Source organism: Myxocyprinus asiaticus, chromosome 34 (assembly GCF_019703515.2).
Source record: "Myxocyprinus asiaticus isolate MX2 ecotype Aquarium Trade chromosome 34, UBuf_Myxa_2, whole genome shotgun sequence".
NCBI lineage: Eukaryota > Metazoa > Chordata > Actinopteri > Cypriniformes > Catostomidae > Myxocyprinus > Myxocyprinus asiaticus.
Genome location: NC_059377.1, coordinates 18,748,603 through 18,771,804, shown reverse-complemented (window position 1 = coordinate 18,771,804; position 23,202 = coordinate 18,748,603). Strand labels below are relative to the sequence as shown.

The following is a 23,202-nucleotide window of genomic DNA, read 5'->3' as shown; positions in this document are numbered from 1 at the left end:
TTAATGTACTTCAGAAACAGGCTAAAATCTTTGACACTATAAAAGCAAACAGACAAGTTTGTAAGCAACTGATGGTAGATATAGGCTTAACTAATTTATGTGTGTGTGCACGAGAGAGTGATAGGAGGGGAAGAGATCTACGTTGAATAAGAGCATGTGCCAGGGTTATTCCACAAAGATAAAAAAGTAGAACAAACACAATATTCTTTGAGAACATATAACTAGACCCTAAAAAATATCTCTAGGCTTGTTTTAAATTGCTTTCACTTATTACTGTGCTCCTTAAAATAGTAACAAAAGTACAGGTTTAATGCACCTGTGAGCTTATCCGTTCAAACCATAAGCCAACAGGTGAAACATCTACTCATCAAAATGTTCTGAAACTTCTGTGCTTCTTCATTAAAACAACTTTTGAAATTGTCATCTCTAATCCATTGATCCTAAGCAGATATACTTAAAGGATATGCATACATATACATATCTGGGTTCAACACAAGCCAAGTTGAGTTTTTGATAGTCTAGACAGCAAAAAAACACATGAAATCAGATTTTTCCAAATCTGATTCAAACCACATTGGGAGGTGGTTTCAAATGCGATTGAAATCTGATTTTTTTCAGATGCGTCTCAGTCCGGATGCTCTGGCTGCTCAAATCGGATTTCAAATGGTCTTTTGCGTCACTCTTAACGCGACACACAACGATGACCTCAAAAATCGGTGACTGCAGCACAGAACATCAAAATATTTACCAGTCTCCTCCGTCGCTGAGTTTTTCTTGTGCGACAGAGGAGTTCTGCACCGCGACTGGACAGGGCACTTATTTGGAGAGCGAGATGATGCACCTCTATTTTTCTCGCATCTGTTTTGAAAGCATCGTCACGTGGGTATGCCTACGTTGTTACCAAAGCAACCCATGCAGATAGGTTGGTTATGTCTGAACGCGCAAATCTGATTTGATCACTTGCAATTAATAGTGTGGACAGTCTGCCTGAAAAGATCTGATTTGAGAAAAAGTCCGATTTGCCTGCAGTCTGAACATAGCATTAGAGCACATTGGGAATTGGGCATTCCAATTTGGGGAGAAAAATCACAAAAATAAAACAAAATAAACAAAAAAAAAAAAAAAGGTCATGCATCCACAGCACATTCATTGAGTTGTAAAGGCAAGATTTGGGTGAAAGAAGCAGCTTCACTGTTGTCCATGGCAGGCAGAATCACAAAGGAAAATCAAATTGCAATATTTAAGTAGTCTTTTTACTAGTCAAATATTTAAAGATGAACCAGTACTCGATTAATCGATTTCTTGTGCAGATGCCTAGTTTAAAGATTGTATATTGGCGCAGACAGGGTTAGAAAGCCACTGGCCCCGAGAAAGCCCAGAGGAGGCACGATGAAGCCCCGGAAGTGACAGTGGAAACGCAACTGGCCCTTGCACGCACTAGCACACCCTCATTTGGCACGATAGCGGAAACGCGGCTTTTGAAGCCTGAAGTTGCGCTGTGCTCTATCCGTGCTCACCTGTCAACAGAGCTGCGGTTTCAAGATAGCACAAAGCGGCTCAAATGTGCGATTGATCAAGCTTCCTTCGTTATCGTGGCGCATGCAACACATTTGAATTCAACATGATAATTTTCTATTTTAAAGTGTTAATGAGCAATTCAACCAATCAAATGGCTAAACAGCCACAACATTCTGAACAGCGCCGACGAGGGAAAGAGAAAACACCTGCCCTGCCCCGACATCAATTACAAGACTTTTTACATCTACACATAAACACCCTTCCTAACATTTATCACAGTAAACTGTGACAAAATATGTCAAAACAACTGTGGAAGTTTTGAAAGAAAAAAAAAAAAAACACTTGATAGCACATACTCGCCTGTCATATTTTTGATTGAAAGACTTGCTTGACTGTTGTTGAGATAACAAATTGTCATTGTAGGGTTTACCTCATTCCACAAGGCAATAATTTGTTATCAAATGATTTATGATCACATGTATGTGACTTTACTTTTTATTTTATTTATTTTTCTGTTATATTATTATATCATTTTGTTGTGGATGTCCCAATGTGGATACTGGATTTGCACTTTTCAGAGCGCTTAATCAAATATTCTAATTATATTTTGGTTGCATTTGGAGATAATAAATGTAATTGATTGTGTAAAATATAGCACATAATATCAATCGTAGGCCCCTGAATCGAAATTGAATCGCTGCAGACTTTGAGGTTTCGGCAAATATAGGATCGCTGGCTTAGAGAATCAATATAAGATTGTATCGTGATGAAACTTGCAATTTAGACTCCTAAAGAATAACAGGTTCAAAGATTGAAGGTTGAACTTCACTTTTTGTGTGTTAGAGTACTTGATTTGCAAAATTACTCGAAATGCCCATTCCTACTCTAGGCTCATGCCATGTCTGTACAAAGCCGGTAAACCCTGTAACTTCAGCATGATACATTCAAGGAAACCAGAAAGGGACATGATGTAAAATAACACATTCATTTCCCTAAAACAGTAGACCCACCACTAAAAGGATGATTTAGACAACTTAAAATAGACTCTCTGCACCAGTGCATTGATGAAATGAACAGTTGGATGTGCTAAAACTTCCTTCAGTTAAACAATGACAAGACAGAGGTCATTGTATTTTGCAACAATTCTTTGGTGAAATTCCAAAGGTGAATACATACTTTTGACTCCAAGGGCCTAAAGACAAAAAAATCAAGTAAGAAATCTTTGTGTCATTTTGGAGTCAGACCTTAGTTTCAGTAGTCACATTAAAGTAATAACTAAATCAGCCTTCTATCATCTAAAAAATATAGCCAGAATTAGATGTTTTTTATCCAGTCGAGACTTAGAGAGACTTGTTCATGCATTCATCACAAGTAGGGTAGACTACTGCAATGGACTCCTAATCGGCCTTTCCAAAAAGACCATTAGATACCTGCAGCTCATTCAGAATGCCGCTGACAGGATTCTCACCCGAACCAAAAAAAATCTGCGCATATTACTCCAGTCCTCAGGTCTTTACACTGGCCTCCACTTACGTTAATAATTTATTTTAAAGCAGCCGAGTGGGCCTGCTCTCTGAACATCCACTTGACAGTTTGAGGAACCTGCAAAAACAAAATTTTGTGCTGGTGCCGCCTATTGGCTATTCATTTTGTGGAGTATTTCTTGCAAAGTCATTGGAGTAAGTAATTTGCTTGTACTCATGTTGCAGCCGAGTGGACCGGCTCACTGAACATTCGTTTGACTGTTTGAAGAATCTGCGCATTCTTTTTGTGCTGGTTCCGCCTAGAGGCTGGAGTTTATTTTGTAGAGTAATACACGTTGAGGACAGTTTTATGGATGAATCTACATGCTCTTTGTGTTTATTCTGCCTATTGGCTGGAGTTTGTTTTATTGATCTTTTGCTGTGTAATTCTGTCTCAAAAAATTTGTATAGAAGCACCGGACTTGAGCAATCCGATGGCAAGTTTGTCGTGGGGGCTCTCGTAGGCATACATGGACTGTTTGAGCTTGGAGGGATGGACACCAGTTGGCGCTGTCATGCACAGGGTTAATGCGCACGTTTTTCTTTGTTCTGTCGTTTTTTTTGTTCTAAGGGATGATCTGGGTTTGATTGTTACACTAATGTTGGAATGTGGTCTTTATAATCTTGTCTTTGACACACAATCTATTTTTTCTTATATGTCAAAATGGAAATGTTAATATGAGTGGATTTTCTCTCTCCACGTGGAATGTGAATGGGTTGGGGCACCCCATAAAAAGAAGGAAGGATTTCTCTTCTTAAGCGTAAGAAATATGATATAGTGTTTCTTCAAGAAACGCACCTTTCTCCACAGGAAGCTGAAAAATGTGGAAAAATATGGGGTGGGCATATTTTTTTATAGTGCTGGCTCAAGTAAGAGCGAGGGAGTCATTACACTGATAAGTAAACATCTACAAAATTCAAATAGAGTAACAGACTTTACTCTCAAACAGAGTAAAGATAAATTAGGAATATTGTTTTAGCTGAAATTCAGGGACAAAGTCTTATTTTGGATCATTTTTATGCACCTAACGTCGATGATCAGGGCTTTTTTTATAGATCTTGAAGGGATGTTGCAAGCCGCTGGCACCCCTCGTGATATAATATTGGGAGGAGACTTTAATCTTTTGATGGACTCAGTACTTGATCATAGTGAAGCAAAAGTGTGCAAGCCCCCTTGAGCAACATTGACGCTTCACAGGATGTGTAAAAATCTTGGTCTTACAGATATTTGGAGGCTTTTGAACCCATCTGGTAGGGACTATAAATTTTTTTTCCATCAGTCCATAGGATTTTCTCTAGAATAGATTCTTTTTTATATATCTAAGTCCCTCATTTCATCTGTCGTTGATTGCTCAATTGGAAACATTTTAGTCTCAGATCACACCCTGGTGTGTTTAGAGGTGTTGCCACATACAGAGAAAATGAAATCATATAGTTGGCTCTTTAATGTATACCTTTTGCAAAATCCTGAATTCCAACAAATGTTAAAGGCTGAAATCAAAGTGTATATGGAGACCAACTGGTCCTCAATATCCTCTGTGGGCGTGGCTTGGGAGGCACTTAAGGCAGTTCTTAGGGGTCGGGTCATACAGTATGCCTCATTCATCAAAAAGTCCAAAGCACGAGAACTCGTGGAGTTGAAAGGGAATATTAAAAGTGCCGATGCAGAACTGAAGCGCCGAATGTCATCTGATGGACTCAGAGAATTGTCCCGATTGAAATATAGATATAATACTATTTTGTCGAGGAAAGTGGAGTTTTGGCTATTCAGGGCTAGACAGTCATACTTTGAGTCAGGGGACAAGGCAGGAAAGCTTCTGGCTAGATATATAAAATAGAGAGAGTATCTTTCTACCATTCCCTCAGTGAAATCTGCTGGTGGTGAAATATTTATCTCAGCCATTGATATTAATAATGCCTTCAAAGAATTCTATCTTGATCTCTATAATTCCACATCTTCGTCTACTGGAGAGGATATTAGAAACTTTGTGGAACCATTAGAACTTCCTAAACTGTCAGCTGAGCAAAATGACCACGACACAAGCACAGATCAGTCCGATTCTTAAAAAGGACAAAAATCCAAGCGAGTGCAAGAGTTACCGTCCAATTTCCCTGATCCAGCTAGACGTTAAAATATTGTCAAACATTTCGGCTAACCGATTAAGTAAAGTTATGACATCTCTTATACATACATATAGATTAGATGGGGTTTATTCAGGGCCGCAGCTCTTCTGATAACATTAGGCGTTTCATCAATATCATGTGGTCAGTAGCGAATGATCAGACTCCGGTCGCTGTCATCTCACTTGACACCGAAAAGGTGTTTGATATGGTAGAATGGGATTATCTTTTTAAGATTTTGGAAATTTACAGGTTCGGGAATACTTTAATTGGATGGATTAATTTACTTTATAGACACCCGCTAGCAGCGGTACAAACAAATGGATTAATTTCAGATTATTTTACTCTGGATAGGGGCACCTGGCAGGGTTGCCCTCTTTCCCCATTATTGTTCTGGAACCATTAGCAGCCTCGATAAGAAAGGAGGATGATTTTCCAGGGGTGATGGCGGGAGGTGTGGCGCATAAGCTTTTGCTTTACACAGATTATTTTTTATTATTCATCTCCGACCCCACTAGATCTATGCCTTGCCTCCACAGAATTATTAATTCCTTTTCTAAGTTCTCAGGATACAGAGATAATTGGTCTAAATATGAAGCTTTGGCTCTGACAGCGTACTGCCCAGTAACGCCTTTTCAGCTGGGTGCCTTCCAGTGGCCCAAACAGGGCATTAAGTATTTGGGTATTTTATTCCCAGCAAATTTGTGTGATTTAGTCAGAGTTCCTTTTGACCCTTTAATAAAAAGATTTTCGAGCGATGTGGGCAGGTGGGCTTCATTACATTTATCTATGATTGGGAGGGTTAATGTTATTAAAATGAATTGTATTCCAGAATTCATCTACCTGCTACAATCTCTCCCTATAGATGTCCCCCTCTCTTATTTCAAGCAATTTGATAGCATAGCGAAGTCCTTCATTTGGAATGGTAAATGTCCCAGATTACATTTCAGAAAGTTGCATAGGCCAATTGACATTTGGCTCATTGGTCGCTTCCATCTGAGAGAGCCCCTCCCTGGTTTTGTATTGAACAGGAAGTTCTTACCCCTATTTTGCCATTGCAAAGGCTTTCTATCAAACTAACAGGAGAAGTTAAGTTACACCCTGTTATCTCGCGTTTGCACGTGGTATGGACAAAAGTGTCCAGAGTGTTTAATTCAGACATTTATTTAAATGTAGCCTCGAGCATATGGCCGAACCCAAAATTATGTATTAATAAATCCCCTTTCTGCTGGACAGAGTGGATTGAGAGGGAGGTTAATACGTTCGGTGACATATGAGAGTGGAGTGTTGAGATCCTTTGAAAATATGGTACATTTTGGGATTCCCATGTCTCAGTTCTTCAGGTATTTACAGCTGCGCCACCTGATCTGTGCTATTTTTGGGATTAGCATACTCCCCCCTAAAGCGACAGCCATTGGCCAGGAAAATAAAAAAAATGGCACACCATGTCAAAAAGGTTGCCGACCCTTGATCTATTACTTTATTATATAAAAATATTGACAGGGACTTAAATACACCTCTTCTATGATGAGCATGTTTTAAATTTCTGAATTAAAACAGATTTTCATACACTATATCCAAGGCTCGAGTTGAGATGCGAGGGGATGCCATCCTCCGTGTTGAAAGAAATGGCAAAAACCATCCCCCTTGTAAAAACAAGTTCAAGGAAATCTTTAAAAAGAAGAGAACAGAAGTTAAGATATTCCTATGACTAGTGCACAGTAAAAACATACATGTTTTTAACTAAAACAATTTTCAGGTTTTTGCCCAAAAATAATTACTTTCCTTTCTTACACCACTAGTTGAGCATCCATCATAGAAACAGCCCAAACTTACATTACTATTTTGGTATGGAGTAGAAAAGATGTGTGTGTGTGTGTGTGTCTGTGTGTGTGTGTGTGTGTGTGTGTGCGCGTGTGTGTGTGACAGTGAGCGAGCGATCGAGAGAAAACATTTTTCATGATCTTAACGTGGATTCTTTTCACAATATACATCATTAAATACAATAACAGAGGGTAATAGGTGGATATTATGGCCACGTATAGCACAAGCACCATGAATCTTTGCCATTGATGCAGAATGTAAACATTACAAATTACATAATCTACTGCGTACAGTGTTTAAACTTTCCATCATCATCGAGATCTCATGTAAATTTTCTTCATAGAATGAGGCAGAAAGCATATTCTTTATATATAGCGTGGACCAAATGACAGCTGCAGTGATATCTTTGTCACAAATTAATAACAATATATTTTGTATTCTATTACCCTTGAATAAATTTTTAAAAATAAAACGAGATACCACAGCTGTGATGAGGTTTATAATGTCTTTTGGACAGCTGTGAAGTGTAGCCTAATAGTGGATTTTTTTTTCTTTTTCTGTTGGAGCAAACAGGTAAGCAAAAATTATATTTACTGTGGTCTCCCATTTACTGCTATACAAGTTTACCCTGCTATTGTTTACTTCCGAATTCCAAACCCAGATATGTGAAAAGAGTCCATACGGCATGATATGCGGATGTTCCTTGTAACTGTAACATATAAATAGGAAAATGGTTAAAAAAAATATAGCGATTAAATAAGAATTGTATGCCAATAAAATGCATGAAATGAAAACAATACCAATTGCGAGGCTGCCGGTGATCTTTGCGTGACCCCCTCCATAAAAGAATGTTTGCTTGACCACACTATCTCCCTTGAATTTTTTTTACAAATCAACCACTGACTATATCAGGGGTCAGCAAGCCATCATTGATACATAGAGGGGTAATCATTGGCATGCAAGCAGCAGTGAGAGTGAGAGAAGAACTAGTATTTTATTTATATGAAGTCCCTCGCACCTGCATGCCAATCTACTTCTTGATGTAATCCTTCCTTTTAGTCATGCATCAAGTTTTATGTGGTTATGAACTGAATGGGAAGTTAAACACTATCAGTGCTTATAACACTAACAAGACTGCGCTAAGCAGCAGACGAGCAAAGTGTGTACAAACCGTTGCGCATCACGAGACGATAATACAGAGGCACAGATCAATTCAGACAGTGCTTCCAAACGTGTCTGCTTTTTGTCAAGCGCGCTGCGCAGTTTGTTGCTTTTTGCTTTTAGATCCAATCCATGTTTGAGATTTTCAACCCAGGATACACGAAAATTACACCACAATGAGGGTGACTCTTAAACTAAAACTAAGGATGTGCACGAGTAATCAATTAATCGAGTACTCGTTCAGCTTTAAATATTTGACTAGATAAAACACTACTTTAATATTGTAATTCGATTTTTCTTTGTGTTTTTGCCTGCCATGCATGGACAACAACGGCTTCTCTTTCCTAGGGTTGCAGCGGTATACCGGTTTCACAGAATACCAGGGTATAATATTTAAGGTTATCATACATACCATGTACATTTGCTTATCTACAGTATTGAGAAAAAAATAATGCAACCAGACAGAGAATCTCACCTGCGCATCTCCTTTCCTCCTCGTCTGCCTGTCAGACTCGTCAACTTGCCCCACGCACACACACATGCAGCGGAGAAAACGTCAGAGAGATGTAAGGCGAGGGGGTCTGACATAAGTGAGTGTGTGTGTGTGTGTGTTAAAGCAGTGTTTCTCAACTGGTGGGTTGCAGGTCAATTCGGACTGGGTCGCAGACAGCAGGGAAAGAACAATGACATGGTTCTCTCATTGAAGATATTTCGGCGGCCACCCAAGTGATAGCCTATTTAGGACTGCTGAGGCAGATTTAATGATAATCTCGCAATCAGCTAAAGGCTTCTCATCTGCACTTTCGCACGAGTGTAACGGAACCAGCTCGCGATCATGATTTGCTCTGCTCTCTGGTGCGCGGGTGCAACAACCGGGCTTCCCTCGATATTGTGGAGCGCAGACCTCAAAACTGATTTCATTTCTAGTGAGACTTTTCTAGTTTAAAGCGTTACGAAGGAAGTAAAGTCAAACCTCTCAAACAGTAGGCAGACCCGACGTGACAAACAGCACTGAGGAGGAAAACTACATGCAATGAGCAACACGGTGCTATGTGCACATTTTTTGTTCATTATGCATCATCACCTTTACAAAATCACCTTTCACGATTTTACATGAGTAAAAGTACCTGTTATATTTTGACAAAATGTTATAGTTATATGAAATAATCTAAAGGTAGAATCTATTAGACCTCATTTTATATCAACAGTGGCAGTTGTAGTTAAAGTTTCAAGATGTGTTTCAGCTAGTACTTATTTTTTCATAAATACTATAATTTATTATGATTATTACTATTATTCAAGACTATGTACACTGACCTAACCATGGTAATGAGGAGCATTTCCTCCTGTGTAATATGCATGTTCTGTTTGAAATTAGGAAACAAATGGGATAATAATGGGCTCATATAAGTAAATATGCTCTTCAATTTGTAAAAGGGGGGAGAGAAAACTTCCTGTAGATTTTGTTGTTTACGTCAAGAACAAAAATAATGTCACCTGATGCATGTCCTTGTACTTGAAAACCATGAACAAAACTATGCAACATAAAAGGAAATGCGACCCAGGACACAATAAATACAGGTTACGTTTTTACTATGGTGTGTCGCCACTTGATTTCCAATGTAAAATCTGGGTCCCGAAGCAAAAACTGAGAACCACTGAGTTAAAGGTACAGATAGGAGCAGTCTGGCTGTGCTGTCGCACACCTACAGTATATGTTAACTGTTAATAATCATAGGACATTACTTTAAAAGCTCACACAGCTGATGTTATTTTTCATTTAGTAGTTAATTTAACATGCTATGCTAACATGTAAACTAACATGCTTTATATAACATGTTATAGTTAAATGCTATTTTTTTATCATGTTTATAATTCAGTTTATTATTATAATTCTATTATCTTTCTTATTTATTTTCAAAAGAGAGACTTTTTTTTTACACATACTTCAATTAAAAAAATGGTTTCAAGTTTCAATTATAATAAAGTGTTTGTTCAGCTCCTTTAAGGGTCACGGTAACTGATAATAATAATTGTGTAATACCATATACCGTGATACCGTGGAACCGTGATATTTTCTGAGACGGTTATCGTACCGTGAAAATCTCATACCGTTGCAGCTCTTTCCTAAATCTTGCCGTTACAACTCAATGAATTGGTTGTTGCTGTAGATGAATGATGTTGTTAAAGGAATAGTTTACCCAAAAAGAACATTTGAATTATTTAAAGTGATTTTATCGCTTCAGAAGACTTCAATGTATTTTTCTATATGTTGATGCAACTGTTTTTTTGTCATTTTTAAATCTAGGCAAAATGAGTATGAAACATTTAAGATTCAACACAATTTTTAGGTCACTAAGCAAATAAGCAAATTTGTCACATTAACCGTGTAAACTCCTTTTGTACAAAAGTTCAGATTTCCTTTTATCAAAGCACTCAAGATGCGGAACATTCTAAAATCATGCTGGATAGCATGGAAAAACAGGACTTGCACCATTTTGCCAGCAAAGTGATTAACAAGAAAAATTAAGAATGGCACTTCAAGTCAAAAAGGTTGCAGACCCCTGCACTATATGGTCAAAAGTATGTGGACACCCACTTCTAATGAACAAGTTGTCTATTTCAGCTGCATCCATTACTAACATGTGTATAAAATAAACATTTCTGCTCTGTGTAACCTTCCCCGGTCAACTGTAACTTCTGTTATTGTTAAGAGGAACAACAGCTCACCCAAAAAGCGGTAGGCCACACAAGTTCACAAAACAGGTGCTGAAGTGTGTTGCATGTAAAAACCGTCTGCCTTCAATCAACATTCACTACAGAGTTCCAAACTGATTCTCGAAGCAGTTTGAAAATCTCATTACAAAAAGGCTTTCAAAAACACTTTTCAAAACACTTGATTTCTCCTCCAAGTTAAGTGAAAGTGGTGTAAACAACATGCAGGAAGCCACTTCATCGTTATGTTACAAGAAATCCATAACACAGGAAATAACATCACAGAGAGGACCGCTATATGAACCCCCATGTCCATGTGTCAAGGTTAGTAAATGGTAATGTGTCTCGCATGTCCATTTGTGATTATGTAGTACCTTCTTACTACCAAGTATAAACAGGGCCTAAAAATATCACAAACTTTTAGATTTTTTTAGCTTTCCAAAAACAGGACACCACCATGAATACATAGATTATATTTTTACAAACTTGTTACATGTATTTCAAACCAGATTTTTCCTTTTCATCATTTTTATTTGTCATTGACCCTTTAACAGATGGAACTTGTCTGTGCTATATTTAGAATCACTGGTCAAGGGGGGGCACACGTCCCCCACAATGCATCTGTCCTTGTTTATATATTTTTATCAACGCTGAAAATAATTTTGTATGTTATACCTTGCAAATGCGTGGCTGTGAGTCTGTCATATTGAGACAAAAAACTGAAGTTCCCCCTCCGCTGTACAAGTTGGTATCGCCCAACTAGACGGCGGTGTCACATGCTACCTGTTACTTTTCTCAGCGCTGGCCAGGATGCATGAACTCACAGTTGTTTATTATTACTGGATGAAGATTTTAAAAAATGCTTTTATAGATAATGCTGAGGCAGATTTTCATTCACAGGTATGAATCCTTGCAATTATCAGTTTTTATTAAAAATAACTATCCCGTGTAAAATGTCTCCAAATGGATATTAAGCATTCTTAGATTTAAATGCGGATGAATGGAGAATTTGGTTTTCAAGCGTCAAGTGCCCCCTACAGGAATGAAACTCACAAGACAGTCAGTGGTCTGACAATGTGCAATTTCGTTCTGTAGGTCTGTTACCCACACAAAACTTTTGTATACTATTTAGAAAACATGAAATACATCACATGAGTTATATGTGGAGTCAGTGGAGATGTTAAAGGCGTCCATAGAAATGATCAGTTGTTTTTCATGGTGAGGAAAGCAGACAAGCATTTCAGATGAGCAGGTAAGAAGTGTAATTTTCTGAAAGGGTACATTTTTTTCTGAAACATTAACCCTTATGCTTTTTTCTGTATGTTTGATATGATACAGTGCATAAATATTTAAGAGTATGCATTGAATTAGGAATGACGCGATTAACTGTAAGAATTTAGAATCCATGGTTAAAAACCATGAAATGTTTTATTTACACGTGGCAAAAATATTAGATATAATGTATAAATATATAATATAAAATATTTTTTTGTAAGATTTTGTAATCCTAAATGGGAAAACTCTTGCATATGTGTGTATCGGAGCTGTTGCTATGGTTACAGACGGTGACCACGTGGTGCTTTAATGGCCAGGTGTCCCGAACTGAACTTTCAATTCATGTGAAACTGAAGCTTAAACACACAAATTCCAAAAAATAACAGAGGAATTCGATCTACCAGGAGATATATCCATCAAAAAAGCGACTTAAATCGGCTGTTTGGGAGTATTTAAATGACTGACTGAAGATGACGGATGTAAATTATGCAGACAGAAGTCCTAGAAAGACACATTATACAAATGGGATAGAATGCTCCAACACCATACTAGTAAGTTTAATATTTTTAGCTGTGGTGATTTTAAAGTGATGAATTAAAGATGCCACTTTTTGTAATGTTTATGCGTGTTGACAGCGTGCGGTGCATGTGCATGTAGTTACTATCAGCGAGTAAACGCAACTTTTCAAAGTTTTCATCCTCATTATTTGAAGCACTGCTTCTGTACAAATTCATCACGTTGATGACGTGAACTACATGTTGCGCATCTTACAGTTACGCACATTTAATTGCAAAACCGGTTAATCGCGATTTCTTTCTCAGTTGGTAATCTGTCAAAAACTCACACCACGGTATCTCTACACTGAATACACTTTTTTTTTTTTGTTATCTGTGCATTAATTTGAACTGTTATAATGCATTGTGTAGTGTGTTGTAATGAAACATTTCCCACATTTGGTCCCTCTCAGAGTTCAAACCAAATCTACGCCATAGTTTAGAATAAATGGGAAGGCCATACAAAGAAAAATAAAGAGAGAAAGAACCAGAATTGTGTATACCCATCTGGGGAGAGTTTAGAAAACACATTGTCATTATACTGTTTACAGCAAGATCAATGTTGCTTGCAACATGTGGATCACAGACCAACACATCAGCATTGATGCTTAGACAGCTCTTGCTGAAAGCAACATGTGAACAAACTGAACACTTGGCTGTGATGACTGTCTTTCTAATTTAAGTGAGTTAGTACCAGCGCCACAATGCCTAATGTATTTCCAGATTTACTTGTCGGACAAGAGCTGCTCTCTACTCACAGCTTGTTACCTTTCATGTGTCTTTATGAACACAATAGTGGAAAAGGCTTCTTTAGCCAAAACAATTCAGTAACTAAGCTGCAGTGCCAAATTACTCACCGTTGCGTATGAAGGGGAAAGAGACAGAGGGAAAGTATGAGGGTTGAATTTAGACTCCATGGCTTTTTGGACATGTACATTTGGTAGTATCATAGAATTCAGCGGTACTTTGGAGTACCGTGTAAATACCATGGTACATTGTAATCATTTAGCACTGGATACAGTGCTGTTTTAGGAAACGTAAAACCTGGGCTCAATTTTATTCTTGTGGTAATGATTAAAAAAATACATGTTCCAGCAAATCTTCCATATTAATTGTAGAATTATTCATCCATATTAAGTTTGGTTACGTGTTTGACTTATTTTAATGAGTAGCTAAACAATAGATTAAAACAACAAGACATGGGGGCCTGGGTAGCTCTGGGAGCATTGACGCTGACTCAAACCCCTGAAGTTGCGAGTTTGAATCCAGGGCATGCTGAGTGACTCCAGCCAGGCCTCCTAAGCAACCAAATTGGCCCGGTTGCTAGGGAGGGTAGAGTCACATGGGGTAACCTCCTCGTGGTCGCGATGAGTGGTTCTCACTCTCAGTGGGGCGTGTGGTAAGTTGTGCGTGGATCGCGGAGAGTAGCATGAGCCTCCACATGCAGGGTCTCCACGGTGTCATGCACAGCGAGTCACGTGATAAGATGTGTGGATTGACGGTCTCAGAAGCGGAGGCAACTGAGACATGTCCTCCGCCACCCGGATTGAGGTGAGTAACCACGCCACCTCGAGGACCTAGTAAGTAGTGGGAACTGGGCATGCCAAAATTGGTGAGAAATAGGGGGTAAAATTATAATAAAAAAAAATAATAATAAATAAACAAGACATGGCTTGTAGACTGATTATTGACGTATTTGTGCCGTTTGGTTGCAGAAAGGTTCCCGGAATTTAGAGGATATGGGAACGTTAGGGTAACCATTATGCACAACCTAAAACTACACTGTATTTCCACAAAAAGGACTTTTGTGGCTAACCAAGAAAGAACCTTAAAATAATATCACAGGTTCAATACAGGTTAAGCTCAATCAAAAGCATCTGTGGCATAATTACCACAAAAAATAGTTTCGACTCGTCCGTCCGTCCGTCCATCCTTTTTTTTTTTTTTTTAAATGGGGCCCATTGGTGAAGGGTTTAAAGACAGAAATCTGAAGCTTATTATTTTATAAAAGCACTTTCATTAATTCTTCTGTTAAAACTCATGTATTATTTGAGCTGTAAAGTTGTGTAAATTTTAATTATTACAGTCATTTTAGGGTTTGTTGGCATTCCATCGTCATGGCAACGAAGCTGTAAAATTGGCTGTAATCTTTCTTACACAAAATAAAAAGGTTAGTAAGCAATTTTATCACACTAAAATCATGTTAAATCATGTTATACTTCTGAAGTAGTGAGCATTGTTTACTGATTGGCCCCATTCACTTCCATTGTAAATGCATCATTGTAACCCAGATTTTTGCTTCTTTTAAAGAAAATGAGGAACAAGTCTAAATACATTTTCATGGTAATCAATATGTTGCCACAAATGCTGTCAATTGAGCTCAAATTGTATTTAACCCAGAATATTCCTTTAAAGCTCTATTCTGGGAACATTCTGGAATCCAAACTTGGTATTTGGAAAGACATGTATTAGTACCATGGCTTTACCATCTGGTATGGTTATTCCTTTACTGTGCCATGGCACTGCCACGGTACTTATTTGTGTTGTGAAGACAGAAAAACAGATACTTAACCACTTTATTTAATCGGGATAGACTGATTTCATACCTACATCTCTTTTCACATATGTTTTAATGGCAGCCTACATCTTCAGTAAGCTAAATCATAACATTTGAAACAAATCAGCTCTTTTAAATATAAATGTAACAAAAGATCTGCGCAAAAGACTATAAATCAGGAGAGTAAACTCGATTATTGTGATAACTTACAGTTACACTTCGTGTGTATCTCTCCACTAACCGGTCTGAACACATGCAAACAACTTCAGATCTCACATACACACACTTGAGACTTCATATATCTAAACACAGCGCGAAATTAGATAGTAAACTTACTTACTTGTTCTCTACATGCCGTGCTTTTATAGAGATATACGGAGCTGGAAAGACTCGTGCCACTGTCAACACAGCAGCCACATCCTCCTCAAGACACCCAAATGAGTCCTCAAACAACAGTCACCCCCGAATAAAACCCCGCTCTTTTCCTAATAACTACTTGCACTTACTATTTAAGTAGCTTGGGTCATTACAAACGTCTAGTTCTACTACGAGTTACATGCTTGAAATAAGTGTTATGAACTTGCAACGGTCTTGCATGCATTGCACCCCAGGAAGTTTCAGATTTGACAGCCTGGCTTCATAAAAGTGAGCCACGTGACTGGAGCATTGTGGGAACGCCCGAGTTCTGTGTGTGAACCTTCATACTAAAACTATGAAATGTTTATGAATTACTTGTAGTAAAAACAGTGCATGGAATATTTGCCGATAATTATCGCAATTGCAAAATATTAAGAGGAAAACAAACTTAATGAATTTATATGATGAATAATAATAATGATATTATTTATAATAATTTAAATAATGATTTCAATTATGTCTATAACTATATATATAATTTTTAAATAATAGATAATCCAAATAAAATTATTAAATGGGTTTTATCTGTAATCATGTCCCAACAGTGAATGAGACTAACAGTATACCATTTAGAAAGAATTTAAAGGAATATTCCGCATTCAGTACAAGTTAAGATCAATCCACAGCATTGTAGCATAATGCTGATTACCAAAAAAAAAAAATAAATAAATAAAAAAAACCATTTCGACTCGTCCCTCTTTTTCTTAAAATAAATAAATAAATACAAATCTGGGTTAAAGTGAGTCCATTAAAATTTTAAGTGAATGAGGGCCAATCCGTAAATGTTAAAATACTCACCATTTTAAAAGTATAGCCACAAGACATAAACAATTTGGGTGTTAATATGATTTTAGTATGATAAAATCACTTACTAACCTTTTCTGGTAAAGTTTTCTAAGTAAAGCCTATCCAGTAACTTCATTGCCATGTCTACGTAACCCCTAAAACCCTAAAACGACAATTTAAACAACTTTACAGCTAAAATAATACACAAGTTTTAACAGACGAATGAATGTAAGTGCTTTTACAAAATGATAAGCTTCACATTTCTGCCTTTAAACCCTCTAAAAATTGGCCCCATTCACTTCCATTATAAGTGCCTCCCTGTAACCTCAGTTTTTACTTTTTCTAAAGAAAAGGAGGGATGAGTCGAAATTATTTTTGTGGTAATCAACATCATGCCACAAATGCTTTCGACTGAGCTTGTAATGAGCGTAGAATATTCCTTTTAAAAACTCTACTAGATGTTAATTTCACTGTATGCACAATGTTTGATTTCCTTTCAACTGTCATACAGAGACAGAATTGATTTGCACATTTATTGGTGTCCAATTTAGCCTTAAAGATATACTTTGGGACTTGATTATTCATCTTGACAAAAAAAAAAAAAAGGTCTTTTCAATACATCATACTATTCATAGCCTATTTATCATACTGTTTAAAGCTTGTCTGTGTGGGAAGATGCTCAGAATATGTGTAAGTATGAACAGTATATGTAATTCCTTCCTGTGTTGACTGAACAACACCCTGAACTTGCAGAGGACCTTCCCCTCTGCAACGTGGCAACATTTTTATGTTCAAGGTTACAAGACTATAAATGACCCTCTGTACCTGGACATGATAGAGTTAACTGTTGTTCACTATAGCCTTTCTAAAGTATGGGTGAAACAGGTGTATCTGGTCACTAAAGTAAACATATTCAGCTTTGAGGAAGCCACGTAAGCCACATTCCAATGACCATTAATATTACTAACAAAATGAAAATATATTAAATATGATATATTGGACATCTTAAACCCACACCAGACATTTGTAGGTTGGATATTAATTCATTGAGCAATTTTTCCATGACACAGCATGTTGTGTGCACACCAATGTCTACAAGTATGATAACTACAGTTACAATATTATCAGATCAAAGGTCATTATTGAAGAGGGCAGAACATGAACTGTATGCTGGCCAGTGTAGTATTGATGAACAGAAAGCTGAGCTCAGCTGCCCTGCCAATGCACTGCATGACACTTGTTTGAAAGATTTACGTTTGTCTGTCCCCAAGACAGCCATCAAACTGAGAGCTATGTTTCAGATTATATTCTAAATAATTCAAATGGACAGTTAGACACAATTTGAGATTTTGGAGATGGATGTTTATGATACTTTGTACATTTTTAACATGAATTTACTGCCAAGAATTTCATCACACCCAAGACGCATGAAAAACACTATTTAAAGGGGTCATGAATTGGAGAATCATATTTTCCTTGATATTTAGACATAAGAGGTAACTGTACTATAGAAACATACTGTAAATTTCAGAACTCAAAATTCCTCCCCAGTCTAAAAAGAGCATTTATAGTTGCCACCCTGCTGAAACGTTTCGTTTTGACATCTGTCTGTTCGTGATGTTACGAAACATTATATCACATATCTGTCATTTGTATTTACACAACATGCGCACAGTTCGAGAGAACAGGCCTTGTGTGGCTAACTATTCCTGAACACCAAAGGGGACCCATCTGGACTATTTCGAATTATTTTGTATATAACATGAACTATCTTGCTGCTTTTAAAAGATGCTGTGTCAAGTTACAACTCTGAAAGGGAAAAGCAATTCTCTCAGCTGCTGCCTTATGGACGCGTTCTTTCGCCAATCTGCACTATTTTTAATTGTTGGTGCATGTAAATGTTGGACGTCTTTGATTGTTTCAGTGTGTTTCCAGCGATGTGCACCTCAGTGCACCTACAGTATGTGTGCGCGTCATTTCACCGTTCTTTGGACTATGATGTGTTCATTTTTTTTTTGGCTCATGTCAGCATGGATTGCTTGTGAACAGTCATAATACAATTCAGTATTATGTAAAGTGTTTACAAAGAGAACTTTGATGCTGTACATGTATGTTATGCCCTATGTAAGAAAAGACCATTTTAAGATCAAAATCTGTAATAAACTGTTGCATTTACCGTACTATACTCTCACCCAGTTTGTGTAATTTGGACAGGATTGCTGTTCTCATATCCTGTGAGTCCCGGACTCCATCTGCTGCTGGTGAGGCATGACAGCTTTTAAAGGAACAAATCTTAATTTCACAGCTGCTGTATGATAGAGCACTAATAGATCTGGAGGTGGTGGACAAAACAATAGAAACACCACAAGAAAAGAGTTAGTTACAAGGTAACGAAGGCATAATAATAAATGCAGCTGAAGAAATGAGCTCATTAGGTCTATTGCCAAATAGCACTATGTTTCAGCTTTAAACACGGACTGATAGTTAAGCCAAGCTTTATTTATAGTTTAAATTACTTCTAATCAATTCAATGACTAATAGAGTTCCAAAGAGCAAATAGTTGGTGCCTGAATTTATCGGTCACAAAACATGGAAACATTTCTGAATAGGTCACACTCAAATATTTTATATATTTACTTAATTAAAATGATCTTAAGCAACACAATTCTAGAACATTTTGTCACAACTTGATTTCATTGTGTTCTGTCCATTTAAATTTGTAAAATAAAGTTTACTTAATTCAGTTGAGTTGGGTCTACATGAATACTTTTTGTGATGTTAATGTAGCATTGATGAAACTGGGCAGGGGATTTCCATTTGCCAGCATGCACTGCACGGGACTCGATAGGGAGAGTAAATGTTAAAATTAAGTGTTATTTTATGTGTTTTTGTGCCAGATGAATATAAAGTGGGATACTTACTAGTGTTTAATGTTTTGTTATGTTGAGATTTAGAAGAGTTTCTGTTATGTGGAGCTTGTGGAGCTTGAGCAAATGATGAGGAGGGACAGTGTTGCGCATGAAATTGATTGCTTGCTTCGTGTAACGCATGTTGGCTGGAACTGCTAACAATGATGACGATGACGAGGACGTAAAGATGAAGAACCCAAGTGCAGTTTATTTAGAGACCGTGAAAACCAATAACCCTGACTACAAACATGAAGCAATCATAACATGAAACTTGACTATAACCAGACTAGACTTGACTTGACTTGGCTAGACTTGACCATGGCTTGACAAACACATCCAATAACATTCAATACTCCACAAACAGACAATGCAAACATGAGGGCTTAAATACAAGACATGGGAGAACATAAACTAATGAACAAACAGAACTGATAACAAAATAATTAAACAATAAACCAATGAAAACATGGCACATGAACATGGAGGGAAAACAGAAATCACATGACTAGGGAAACAGGAACACATGACATGAAACAGGAACTAGAATTTCAAAATAAAAGACATGAATCAACAGAATACACCTGACATATCCCCCCCCCCCCCACTAAGGGGTGGCTCCTGACACCCCAACACATAAACAAAACATGTAATACATGACATAATTCAAAGTTCTGAGGGAGCGGGGGGGGGGGGGGGAAGGTGTCTTGAGGCGTGGGGCGTGGCGTGGCGAGAAAGGGCGAGGTGAAGCCATGAGAGGCTCGAGGGGCGGAGCCATGGAAGGTGGAGCCATGATAGGCTCGAGGGGTGGAGCCTTGGAACGTGGTGCCCGGAGAGTAGCCGAAGACACGAAGGGCCAGGGTGGAGCCGATGGCAGGGAGGACCAAGGCGGCGCTAGAGGCTTGAAGGAGCAAGGCGGAGCTGAGGGATCGTAGAGCCAAAGCGGAGCCAGGTGACCGACAGACCAAGGAGGAGCCAGAGGGACGAGGGACCCCGGCACAGCCGACAGGCTGAAGGACCATAGTGGAGCCGAGGGAACACCGAGCTGAGGCAATGTCGAGGGACAGACAGGCCAAAGCGAAGTCCAGGGCATGACGTGGCATGGAGCAGGCTGAGGCGTCGCTGTGACGTGGCATGGAGCAGGCTGAGGCGTCGCTGTGACGTGGCATGGAGCAGGCTGAGGCGTCGCTGTGACGTGGCATGGAGCAGGCTGAGGCGTTGCTGTGACGTGGGACTCGGCGGCGGCCGTGACGTGGAACTCTGGCTCGGCGGCGGCCTTGTCATGGAACTCTGGCTCGGCGGCGGCCGTGTCGTGGAACTCTGGCTCGGCGGCGGCCGTGACGTGGAACTCTGGCTCGGCGGCAGCCATGACGTGGAACTCTGGTTCGGGATCCGCCTCCCCCACAGTGAACGGGGAACTGATGAATCGAAGGGCGAGGTCGATATATTGAGCCAGGCTGAGGGAACTGCGATCGCCAGGCATCAAAAAAGAAATGGACTCATTCAGTCCAAATCTAAAACAACCCTTGAGGGCAACCTCATCAAAGTCCACCTGGCTGGCTAGACCACAGAAGTCCTCAACATAGTCCTCCAGAGGATGATTCCCCTGACGTAAGCGCAGAAGCAAAACCGCTGGGTCCATGGGAGGTGGAGTATTCTGTAACGTATGTTGGCTGGAACTGCTGACAATGATGACGATGACGAGGACGTAAAGATGAAGAACCCAAGTGCAGTTTATTTAGAGACCATGAAAACCAATAACCCTGACTACAAACATGAAGCAATCATAACATGAAACTTGACTATAACCAGACTTGGCTTGACCATGGCTTGACCATGGCTTGACCATGGCTTGACCATGGCTTGACCATGGCTTGACCAACACATCCGATAACATTCAATACTCCACAAATAGACAATGCAAACATGAGGGCTTAAATACAAGACATGGGAGAACATAAACCAATGAACAAACAGAACTGATAACAAGATAATTAAACAATAAATCAATGAAAACATGACACATGAACATGGAGGGAAAACAGAAATCACATGACTAGGGAAACAGGAACACATGACATGAAACAGGAACTAGAATTTCAAAATAAAAGACATGAATCAATAGAATACACCTGACACTTCATTGGGAAAATGCTGTGCTAACCATAGCATAGTTACTAAACTACACTCTGTAGTGCTTCCAGCCAGCATGTGTTTAGCATGCTAACATACACTTTCACTAGTTGGTACATAAGAGATTTATTTGAGTTACATTGACATGTCTAATTTTGTTTGGTTTACCTAATTCAACTAGGTTTTTCTACACAAAGTGTTTGTGTTGACATTAATAATTTTAAACACATGGAACCACTGTCCATGACTGAATAAAGTTCAGCCAAATAGCTAAAAAATAAAAAAAATAAAATAAAATGACACCTAATAATTCGTGTAATTTCTGACATCAAGATAAAGTCATATGCCTTGCTTGGCTTCCTTAACCACCAGATCTAAAAAATTTAGAAAAAAAGTGACTTTTTTGTCTTCTTCTATAATCTATGAAAGAACTGGAGGATTCTTTTTTTTTTTTTTTTTTTTTTTTAACAGGTCCTAAATGACAGACTGGTATAACAGCATTCATGGGAGAGTGACCAAAGGGAAAAGGTCACCCCTACTCCCTATGACCTTTGTTATGAGGAAATATTGATGCATTTTTTCATATTCATTTTGGACCTTTGAAGTTCTTTCCTGAATACAATTCCATCCCCTTTAAGAGCAACAGCACTGATCTACAACCTATAATTAAATATATCAAATGTGATGTATAAATCTTTGTTTTGGCAAGCATCACAGATTTTAACTCAAAAGTTTATTCACAACTCAACACAATGAAAGATAATCCAAATCCAGTACAAACAGAACACTTTGTAATCCTACACTTAACATGTCGCCTTACATCTTTTACAAAAATAGCCTAGAATTAAAACTGAATTATTTTAAAGTAATGTTGCACTGAACTGATTATGAAAAATGTATTATTGATTCACTGAATAATTCACTGAATTTTAAATGTGTATATTGTTAGCATTTGTGTATTGTCAAAGGTCTGCAGAAGCTCTTCTCTTGTTTTTGAAGCCGCCTCAGCAAATCTCTTGACGAAGTGAAGGATGTCACCTAGTGGTAACCCTTAGAAACTCATAACATTTAACAGGATTATACTGTATATGCTGTATGTATCCCTTTAAAAGTGCAATCAGTCATTTTTGAATGATTAAAAATGTTGTACCCCAAAGGAAATGTAATATGAAAGTTTACTTCTTTTAGGAATAGTAATTTTGAGAAATGATGTGGTACTGGGTATCAAAGAGAAGTGACCATAGAAAGCATTTAAATGCCTAAATTAAATTTTGTCTTTAACACTGCACCAATAATCATTTTGAAACACTTCAGCTTTCTCAAACAGGATCACAGGTAATGAAAAGGAACACTAATCCCCACAAGAGTAACTTTAAAGCAAACATTGTAATTTAACATAAAAAAACATAATAATACACTAAAAGGAACTCAAAATGAAATTATAACCCCCAGTTAGTTATAAATGACAATTAATAACATTCCCAAACCTTGCAAAGACCTACTTAATTAATTATTTGAATACAACCGCCAATAGCTAGTCCCAAAACATAATCAAAGACAGCAAACTTTACAATATCTTCAAAATCATGTTCACTCACATGAGATAACGGACTAAATGTATTCTGGATTACACATTTAGATTACAAAACCAAAGACTTGTAATTTGATTACATTACATTTTTAAAAGCACGTAATGAGATTACAGATACTTT

At 38.1% G+C, this 23,202-nt stretch overlaps 1 protein-coding gene across 2 annotated transcripts in view; it reads right to left on the bottom strand.

Annotated features, from left to right (window-relative positions):
- The window catches only part of LOC127425492 (polypeptide N-acetylgalactosaminyltransferase 4-like), a 49,306-nt gene extending 33,424 nt beyond the window's left edge, over window positions 1-15,882 (bottom strand). The window contains exon 1 of one of the 2 annotated variants that reach the window (XM_051671558.1): window positions 15,585-15,882. The gene's annotated coding sequence lies outside the window, so the exon portion shown is untranslated. The remainder of the gene's footprint in view (window positions 1-15,584) is intronic. The other variant, XM_051671557.1, reaches the window with a different exon arrangement.
- Window positions 15,883-23,202: the final 7,320 nt, after the last annotated feature.